This window comes from Mobula birostris, chromosome 16, assembly GCF_030028105.1.
Source record: "Mobula birostris isolate sMobBir1 chromosome 16, sMobBir1.hap1, whole genome shotgun sequence".
Lineage (NCBI taxonomy): Eukaryota > Metazoa > Chordata > Chondrichthyes > Myliobatiformes > Myliobatidae > Mobula > Mobula birostris.
In genome coordinates, this window is record NC_092385.1 from 75,197,987 (window position 1) to 75,209,639 (window position 11,653).

Genomic DNA, 11,653 nt, shown 5'->3' on the forward strand with positions numbered 1-11,653 from the left:
TATGCTTTCTCTATCCTTTCTCTTTCAGTGAGTATCTTAGTCCATTCTTCTGTCCACACAAACCACCGCCTTTTGAAGGTGTTTTCCTTTGCAAAACTTTCAATTCACCTGTTTCCTTTCCACAATCAGTTATCCAAGGAATCTTTCCAGGTGAAATAATAATTCACATGAACTTCTTCCCTTCCAGTGAAACGCATTCAGTGATCAAAAAATAGTCACTTTTACAGTAAAGAAACCAAAAGCAGACACTTAATGCATTCTGCAGGGATGAACCTGGAATTCTTGCTGCCTGCCAATATCCCTCCCATGGCCACTCTGACCTGCCTGCTTGTGGCTTTCTGCACTGTTGTCATGAAACATGATATACCTCATTTAATCTGGCCACATTGCAGCCTTCCACACTCAATATTGAGTGAAAGGATGAGCAGCTTCAAGTTGATGGACATCAACATCTCAAAAGATTTATCCTGGGTCCAACACAATCACAAAGAAATAAAGCCTGCAGCTCTGTTTCAGTAGGAGTTTGATGATTAGGTATGTCTCCAAAGACAATTATAAATTCCTACAGATGTTCAGTGAAGAGCATTCTGACTGGTTGCATCACATCCTGATATGAAGCCTTTGATGCACAAGAATGCAAGAGGCTACAGTGGGTTATAGACTCAGAAAGCTCCTCCATGAGCACAACCCTACCCACTAGCAAGGACTCTTCAAGAAGCAGTGCCTAAAGAAGGTGAAACCCTCACCACCCAGGACCTGGCCTCTCCACATGACTACCATCAGGGAGGAGGAAAACCCACACTCAGTGATTCAGGAACAGCTTCCTGCACTCCACCATCAGGTTACTGAATGATCCACAAATTCATGAATACTGCCTTGCTATTCTACTTTTCATAATTTGAAGATTACAAATTACTCTTGCAAATTACTCTTACAAGTACTCTTGCTCTTGCAAAACAACAAATTTCATGTCATATGTCAGCAATATTAAATCTGATTCTGAGTCATATTTTCTTCTGGTTTATATTAGGATTATCAGGAGCATTGTGATTATGGGGTCTTAACATTGTCAATGATCCCTCCAATCTGTCCAACAATCTCTTTGACTCCCTACCATCAGGCAGGAGGTACAGTTCCATTAGGACAAGAACTGTTAGGATGGGGAACAGCTTTTTCCCCGAAGCTGTGAGACTACTGAACTACCTGCCACCACCCAGGTCTCATCATGTATGAAGCACCAATGACATGATACCGTTTACTTTTTAACTTGTGTCCTCAATGCACCTTAGTATTTGCTAATTGATTTGTAGCAATAACACCTTATCTGTTGTGTGGGAGTTATACCGTTTGTACTGCGTTGTGGACCTTGGTCCATAGGAATGTTGTTTCATTTGACGGTAAACATGTGTATAGTTGAATAACAATAAACTTGAACATTTTAAATTTACTTAGAGATATAGTGCCAGAACAGCCCCTTCTGGCCTAACAAGCCACACTGGCCTGCAACCCACCGATTTAACACTAGCCTAATCACAAGATAATTAACAATGACCAATTAACCTACTAACCAGTACATCTTTGGACTGTTGGAAGAAACCGGAACACCCAGAGGAAACCCACATGATTACGAAAAGAATGAAGAAATGGTGCAGGAATTAAACTCTAAACTCTGGAATGCCACGGGCTGTAATAGTGTCATGTTAATTGCTAAGCTCCCCAACTATGGGTAAGTGGACAGCCTCGGGAGAGGTGAAGGTTATGGGAGTAAACCCAGAGAGCAACTCTGGAGTGGAGCCCCTAAGTTGGCTGGACGTCATTGACCATTCTTCTGGCAGCTTCTGCAGCCAAGTTGGTGCCACACATAGTGATTCAGAAGCTTTCCTTCGGTGAGGCCGACAGGGGGATCTTGACGACTGGGCATCTCATGATCTCCATACCTTCTGCCCAGGCTTGTAATGATGATCCTCTGGATGTGACCAATTGCTAAGCTCCTGTGGTGCTGTTGTAGTACGTCATCCACCAATTTTTCTTTTTTTAAAAGCAAAGTCTGACCTACTGCAGATTGTACAGTGCAACACATAGCACAGGAAAAGACGTGCAATCACTTCTAACTCTCCGCTTTAACCCATCTGACCAGGCCTCATCCTATTGCAGATCTTCCTTTTTCTCCATCCATCCCTTCTCCCACCTTCTCGGCAATTTAAAAAACAATTTGTTTCTCTCTCTTTCCCAGTTCCAATGAACGATCATTGACCCAAAACATTAAATCTGCCTACCTCTCCACAGATGTGGCCTAACCGCTGAGTGTTTCCAGCATTTTTTGCTTTCAATTCAGACTACTACCACCTTTATTTTTGTATTTTTATGCTACCTAAAGATTTAGTCTAGACATGAATAACTAGGGGATATTATTACTGGAAGGATAATGAGAGAAATTAGTAGGTCATTTTAGAACATTTTTATAAATTGTTTTAGGCTTATTCAATCATATAATATTTTACCACGAGGGATAATCGCAAAGGGATCTTGTCATTATTTAAAAGCAAACTGAACATATGCTTTTGGAATAAAAAGGATTATACATATGTTACAAGAAAAGAGAAACAATATGGGATTAGATCAGGTAACTTAAACTGAGGGCACAGACCAGGTAAATGAGTGAGGCTGCAGGTGTGTGTCTGTCACAGGTGAAACCAGCTGTTAACTGACACCCTCAACTACCCTGGAACTGGGAGGCTTGCCATGCCATTTTGTTAGGAGAAAACTGGATTAGTCTGGATCTGGAGACTCATAAGGCCCAGAGCGAGTAAGAATTGTAGCCATTCCACATTTAAAGAACCCAGAAATGGTTCATAACACCATTATGACACCATTTCTGCACCAGAGAGATATAGTCCAGAAACAAGCCCTTTGGTCCATCAAGTCCACACTAACAATCAATTACAGATCAGAGTACACTAATCCCATTTTATTCTTCACACATTCCTATCACCTATTCCCCAATTCCAGCACTCATTAGGGGCAATTCATAGTACAGTAGCTCATTAACATACTTCAAAGTGCAAAGTAAATTTATTACCCAAGAGCGTATAGCGGAGACATTCACAGAAGAACAGAGAACCCATTAAAACTAAAAAGACTGACAAACAACCAATAGGCAAAAGACAAAATGTTCAAAAAAAAAGTAAGTAAATATAACTGAGAATTGTAGAGTCCTCCAAACTGAGTCCATGGGTTGTGGAATCAGTTCAAAGTTGAGGTGAGTGAAGTTATTCACTCTGGTTCAGAAATCTTATGGTTGAAGTGTAATAACCGTTCGTGAACCCGGTAATGTTGGACCTAAGGCTCCTGTACCTCCTCCGCGATGGCAGCAGTGAGAAAGGTACATGACCTCGATGATGGATGCTGCTTTCTCGGGGCAGCGTGCCTTGTAGATGTGGTCAATGGTGGGGAGAGATTTGCCTGTGATGCACGGGCTGTGTCCACCATTTTTATAGGCTTTTCTGTTATTGGAGGAAACCGGGGTATCTGGAGGAAGCCCACAGTGGCTCGGGAAGAAGGTGCAAACTCCACACAGACAACATTAAACATGAGGATTGAACTCTGGGTCTGGAGCTGCGGTGATACAGCGGCGCCCCATTCAATAATCTGGAAAGTTCCTATAGTAATATTAGTATTTTATTACAGATTTATTTAATTATCATAAGTTAAATAGCCCACTAGCGCACTAGTCTGATTTACTAAGCAACATAAGCACGGTGGGGCCGCATTGCTAGCAGATTTTCCCGCCGCAGACTCGGGGGCGGGGCTTGCACCGTTGCCATGGAACACAAACCCAGCGCCAGTTGCCATGGCGGCGTTGACGCTCATGGCAGGCGGTTGCGGGGAGGAAATGCCGGAGATTCCCGGCACGCCAAGTGAATCAATATTTGAGGCGGTGTTCTATCGGGCTGGGAGGGGGTGAGCTGGCGCTCCTTCGGGAGAGACAACCACAGGCTGGCCGTGTTTTGCCATCATCAAAGCAGCCAGTGCGAATTCCAGCTAAAAACACCAGGGAGGAAATGACTTTCCTGGCAGCGATCCTCACAGTTAAAACTATGCGAGTACCTGTGGGCTTCAGGTGCTGGACGCCGCTTCTGTATAAAGGCAGGAACACTGGCGTCCCATTCAGAACGCCTGCCACCTTCAGCGGCTCTAGCTCTGGTGTGAAGCTACGGCCTTGTACAACACGATGTATCCCGGCAGGTCGTGGACTCGGCTCTCTGTTTGTGCCGTGCTCTGTCTTACGTTGATCCTGGTCTGGGCGTCGAGTCCCTCTGAGGGAGCGACCTTCTACGGTCCAGGTAAGCAAACACTTTCCCGAGCCGAACTACAGCGGTGGATGGGGTTGAGAATCACTGGGTGAGGAAGGCATCCGAAAGCGGTGTGAGGGGATTAGGAGGATTCCGTCACTCCTCCTTACTCATCTGATCGTTCTAGCGTCGACATTGATCAAACAGTGTCTGGAAATGGACGCTCTCGTCAAAGAGCAGTTTAAATGATAGTTCAAATCATGATTCCGGGGCTATCAGTTTTCCCCGAGGTTCACGGCAGCTGTTTTTGTAAAGATGTAACGTATTGTTTCTTGGTAACGCATTTTAAATATCACAATACTCAGTCGGTGAAGGTTAGGAACTGGAGGAGCTGGAACTGGGTTGTGAATTCGTATTTTGTCGCTCCCGCCTTCCGCAAACCTCTCATCAGTCGCTTGCGGCGGGGGCGGCCAATAGCGCGCTCATTTGCTGAGTTCGGATTCGTTTTGCTCCAGATTCCAGCATCGGCAAGCTCTTTTGCCTCTGCTGTACACCCGCACTGTGTTAGGAGAACATTGCACACAGTTAATGTAGAACTAATCCTGTTAACCGACATTAAAAATTTTGGGAATAGTATCAACAAATTATTGAAGAGCATTGCAAAAGAAGCTACCGCTGCATTGCTCAAAATGCGGGAGAAACGTAAGCATTAATACTGTAATGCTTTTGTGCGTTGCTCTGGATTTCCAGAATCTCTTGTGTTTAAGATTACCACTGCAAATCGTTTGTCTTCTCAAATTAAATATGAGAAAGAAAATGTGTTAACTCGCCTCCTCAGTTAAAGAGTGTAAGCTTTAAGCAGTCAGTTTAACTTCTTCCAGACTCTAAGTGGTTTTACTTCTGATCTGTTCCCCCTCTCAACCCTGTTGGAGTGAAATATTTGTGTGGGCTAGGTCGAGCAATGCTTTAGCTATTCTGTTCTCCAATATCATTCAGGCTGTATGGGGGGGGAGGGGGAGAAGTGGTAGTGGGGGACAGAGAATGCAAAATAGATTTTTAAAATAAAAATCCAGTAGCTACGGAAGATATTAGATTTGATTGTACGGTGCAGGTAGTTGGAATCCATCAGCACGGTACAATCTAATCTAATATCTTTGCCTCTAATCTCAGGATAAGCTGTTTCTCCTTGTTTACTTATGAATCAGAATCAAGTTTGCATATGTCATGAATTTTGTCGTTTTGATAGCAGAACATTACAATACATAAAACTATAAATACTATATACTAAACCATAAAAACTATAAATTACAATAAGTTATATAAATGACTAGTGCAAAAAGAGGGGAAATACTGAGGCAGCATTAATAGGTTCATTGTCCATTCCCAAATCTGATGGCGAAGGGGAAGAAGCTGTTCATGAACCGTTGAGTATGTGTTTTCAGCATCCTGTACCTCCACATCAATGAATAGAGGGCATGCCTTGGGTGCTGGGGGTCCTTAATGATGGATGCTGCCTTTTTGAGGCATCGCCTTTTGAGGGTGTCATGGATGGGGAAGGCTCGTGCCCATGGTGGAGCTATCTGAATTTCCAACTTTCTCACTCAAATTGATCATTGTTGATCAGATGGATGTTGGGAAGCACCCAACATTAACTTAATAAAGAGTAAGAAATGAAAAGTGGGTCCTCCATGGTGTAGCATTTCTGTCAAAGTGGAGAATGAGGATGCGGCCTATTGAAAATATGGAGAATAGAGTGTGTCACGCCAACAAAGGCATGAACCCACTGCGAGGTTGTAATGTAAACACATCTTCAGGCCAAAACGCCGACTATCCAGTTCCCTCCACAGATGCTGCCTGATCCACGTAGTTCCTTCAGCAGTTAGTTGTTTCATTTTGCTGCAGGTTCCAGCATCTGCAGCATAATATCTCTACATAAACACATGGTCTCCCCTTGACCAGTTATCACTCGAAAGCTCTGCATCCAATTTTCATATGATAAGGGTGATTCTGATTACCTCAGGTAGTCTAGAGGGTAAATGCACTTGGTCTCAGACGGTGCTGAGTTCGGGGCCAGAAGCTGGTGAATTTTTTTTTAAAGAAAGATTTGAGTTAGAACTTCCCAATCAATGCATTAGGGGCAAATAACTTGCAGAGTAACAGAAGACTCCGCCAGTGCTGAATGGTCAATAGCCTGAGGCAAATGTTACTGCCAGGGTCTCCGATGCTTATTTCTGTTACTAATTTCATTAAAATTAGCAAGCAACATCGAATGAGAATTGGCTAGCTTTAAAGTCCATGTAAAGTTGTGCCCGTCCTTCATAGGTCAATGTCTACCATATTGATAATGGCTAATCTTTAAGTCTTGATGCAGCAGCTACAGACAGTTCAAATATAGCAACTTTCAGAACCTGCACCTACTGGTCACTAAATAGGGTTAAATTCCACACACTAAACTGGTACTAGTTAGCATGATAATGATATCAGCTCATGTTCTAGTCAACAAGTTACACTCATAGTACAATAGTATGTGGCATTGTGCCTGCACGATCATTCAGACAAGATTTCATATCAAAGTATAGAAGATGGCAGAAAGGACCATCTCAACTTCTGCATCTTAGCATCATCCCAGCTGAACTATGACTGTCAAAAAAGGAACTAGGGGATGCTGCATTCTGAGGGTGGTTCATGTTTCATAGATGGTAAGGTACGAGGGGTGATTGATAAGTTCATGCCCAAGGTAGGAAGTCAATTTTTTTTAAAACCTAAACACGAGGAATTCTGCAGATGCTGGAAATTCAAGCAACACACATCAAAGTTGCTGGTGAACGCAGCAGGCCAGGCAGCACATTTCTACCTAGCACATTTCTTTTTCAATATAGCCCCCTCCTACATTTACACAAACTTATCAATCACCCCTGCTGGGGACCACTTTCTGGAGGTCCAAGACGCCGACTTCTACAAAGAAGGGATCCGTATACTCCATGACCGCTGGACTAAGTGTGTAAGTGTAGGAGGGGACTATGTTGAAAAATAAAAGTGCTAGGTTTTCTCTTTCCAATATTTTTATTGATTTATATAAGAATACAGAGTACGGGAAAATAATGTCATTACTTAAAACTAAATCGCATGTAAAGACTCCTTACCCTATATTCGTACAAGTCAATTAGTTCATAACATTGAAAAATAATTATTTTATTATTTAAAAAAAATCTAACCCACTACCAAGACTGAAGCTGATTAATAGAAAAAAAAGAAAAAAGATTGTTAGTCATCATCTGTGCTTTAACAGCAAATCAAAGGTTTTGAAAATAATTCAGAAAAGGTCCCCACAATGTTTGAAAGTCTTGATTAGATTCAAAGATTGAACATCGAATCTTCTCTAAATTTAAACATGACATCACATCACGTAACCATTGGACGTGAATCGGAGGGGCCGATCTTTCCATTTAAGCAAGAACATCCTTCTGGCCATAAGAGACATAAAAGCCAAAATGTGCAAGTCAGATGGCTCCAAAATAGTATCCTTTCCTCCAACAATACCAAATAAAGCGGTCAAAGGATTAGGCTTGAAATTTACTTTAAAAAGTATCAAAAAGGTTTGAAATACTTCTTTCCAATATTTTCCAAGACTCGTTCATGTCCAAAACATATGAAGCTTCTCCATTATTACATTTATCACAATACGGAGATATATCTAAATAAAAACGAGACAACTTATCCTTAGTCATATGGGCCCTATGGACCACTTTAAATTGAAGGAGGGAGTGACAGGCACATAACGATGAAGTGTTGACCAATTAAAAAATTTGGTTCCAAGCTTCCTCAGAGATTAGGTTTTCTAAAATTGACACCATCTACCTTAGGCCACGAACTTACCAATCACCCCTCATACAATGGAGGCTTTTGAATACAGTTATAAGGATGAAAAATTTATTGTTGAACTGAAAACAAATGGAAGACAGGGTTAAAGGGATTTGGAACAAATAAGGAAATGGGAAGAGTTGATGTGAATTCATTTATTGAGTATGATACATTTTCTTACTGGATAACTCCATCTGATTTTCCACATATTCTCAGTCAAGGTAGCACCATGTGCTGGACAAGGCAACATAATCGTGTGTCTTATCACCAAACATAATCACTGCACGTGTGGTAGAGTAAAGTGGAAAGTCAAGGCTGAGAGATGCTTCAAAGCACACAGACAAAAGAATTCACTGCTTGCTGTCTCCAGAATGAAGAATAATTAGTTTCATCATGTTAAGACTACTGGAAAATGTTAATCGCATTTTCAAAAAGATAAAGTTTATTCGGGTCATCAGCATAAAAGAAAGCTTTTGTAATGTGTCTTGAAATGCGGTTGTTTTAAACTTCATGGAAACTAGTGAATGTTCCATTAGGAACACACTTCATTTTTCTCCATGCTGTCATGAAAAGTACAAAAAAACCATGTTTAGGCTCACATCTCAGGGCAGTAACTGTGAAGACAATAGCATGAGTAATGCTTCTCTAAATCTTTTTCTTTGTTTTAAATTTATTCCTTTCTGGTTCTTTATTTTACATCTCCTGAGCAATGGTACGTTAATTGTACCAAAATGACTGGGCCAAAAGGAATTAGTAAACCCTTTCTCAATAAGGGAAATGCTATGTCATTTATCTTCAGTGTTCCAAACATGACCAAGGCTACAGATTGATCAAAATTAGAATTTTAAAATTTGCATTTTCATTTTTCAGGAAAATGTAAACACAAGGACAAGCTCTTCAAACCAGGTCAGAAGTTTCAGATAGGTTGTAACAAATGTTACTGTGAAGAGGAGGGATTCTTCTGTATCACGTGAGTAAATTCAGTTTTGTATTGTTACTGACTAGACGCCAATATTTTTTTAAATGTTCATCTTCAGCTGCCCAGCACTTATGAATCAGGAAGTGGAAGGTACCTTTTTTGGGGGAGAGGGTGGAAAGATTTATCCCTTCCCTATTTTAGTTTTCCAGATTCCCTGGAAGCTTTGTAATTTGATCTTTGCCTGGATAGAGTCCAGTAATTTATGGAAAGTATAGTTGAATTGAATTGAATTGAATTGACGTTATTTCTTACAACCTTCACATACATGAGTAAAAATCTTTAAGTTACGTCTCCATCTAAATGTGCAATGTGCAATTATAGTAGTTTATAATAATTTATAAGAAATAGAACAGTCAATGTAACATAGAAATACACTCAGATCAGCGTGAGTTAATCAGTCTGATGGCCGGGTGGAAGAAGCTGTCCCGGAGCCTGTTGGTCCCGGCTTTTATGCTGCAGTACTGTTTCCCAGATGGTAGCAGCTGGAACAGTTTGTGTTTGGGGTGACTCGGGTCCCCAATGATCCTTCAGGCCCTTTTCTCACACCTGTCCTTGTAAATGTCCTGAATCATGGGAAGTTCACAACTACAGATGCGCTGGGCTGTCCGCACCACTTTCTGCAGAATCCTGCGATTAAGGGAGGTACAGTTTCCATACCAGGCAGTGATGCAGCCAATCAAGATGCTCTCAATTATCCAGAGTGACCATTTATAATATTAAAGATTGAGCTAAGAACAATGAACTTAAATATGTTTGATTCAAAGTCGGTGCAGCATCAGAACATTTGAGGCTAGGGTGGGGATAGTGCGAGGGAACGGAAGTGAAGACAGAAGAGATTGAGGAATGGTAAGCAAAAGGGAGGCGGCAACAGTTGTTTCTCTTTAAACAATGTGCAGTATCTTTCATTAAAGCAGAGTGGTTCATTCACTTTCAAAGATGCTAAATCCCAAAATACCTTTCCTAAGTTTTAAACTTTTCTAAGTTTATTGTAAACTATTTCACATGCATCAGCCCTAGCTACTGTACAACATACACATCAATCCCTTTTGTAAACAGTGATGAAATACTCATTAAGAACATTATCATCTTTCTGTGACCCCTACCAAATGTTGTATTTTCATTGCACAGTGGGCCCCACTCTTTCCTCAATTATCTTCTTGCTATTCTTCTTTACATACAATATCTTTTGGATTTTCTTGGTTTTGTTGACATCTGTCTTTATCCCATAGTCCCTTTCCTAATTTTCCTCCTCATTTTACTCCAACACTTTCTAAACTCATCTTGTATTTTTAAAGTCTGGATGTCTCACACAAATTTTATTTTTTTGCCATATCTTACTCTTGATACAAATTTCTCATCCAGGAGTTCTGTATTTAACAGTTCAACCTGTTTTTTTATTGGGATCTTTAACCTGAAACTCTTAAATCCCCTTTTAAAATGCCTCCCAGTATTCTGAGATTGGATACAGATATTTGAACATAAATCAATCTACTTATGCTAAGTCACCTTGGTCTGTTAGAGCTGTTCTCTGAACTATGCCATATTTATCTTGATCATGATCACTCCTATATGAAGATCTGCTCCCCCATAGTGCATCCACTGGTCCAGATTCATTCCCTAAAGCTAAATCCAAAACTATACCCTACCACATCATCAACATGCCTATAAATCACACCCCTTTATAGATATGCAACATATTGACTGAAAAAAATCTGGACGCATTACAGGAATTCTGTACTCTTGTATATAATTATACATTGATTAATATTAGAGTACTTTAAGTTGTTCACTATGTATAAGGTATTTGAAATCCTTCAAATGTCCTCGTGTTTTTCAACTTGCTGGAGACTTGCCTACATATTTGCTTTTCCGATGATCTCAGACTATAAGTTCTTTGGTACCCTTCCAATTGCATTTTTTTTGTTCTTTAGTCCAACTTATATAATCTCATGTACTACCCTTGTAACATATAATTTCTTCTCATGGGTGTAATTACTTCCTTAACTAATATCACCATCCTATCTTGCTTTTTAAAAAAAAAATTCCCCCTCGTCACGTTTAAAGACTGTAACCAGAAATATCGAGGTTCCAGTTCTAGACCTCTTTAAAACAGATGATGAGGAATATCTCAGGGGAGGTGGGCTATAAATCTCTCAAAATCTTCACTCCAGAGGGTGGCGATTCACTAGGGAGTTGAATGGTAGAGGAATCAGGCAGGAAAGAGAAGGTGACTAGCTATTTTCTGCTTTAGCAGACTCAAGGGACTATATTGTCCATTCCTCTCTCTGTTTTGAGTTACTAAAAATACAACTTAAATAACAATAAGCATTTTTGCAAATATTGTTTATGGGTGTTATTATTTTTCAGTGAAACTCATCAAATTAATGAACTGCCTTGTACCTATTTTATCTTACCCATGTGCATTGATTGTGTGCTCATTTTTTTCCCTATGCACAGACCAATGAGACCAACCTCCTGGCCTAAAGAGTGCAAACCTGTCTTCATGGATTGTAGCTACCGG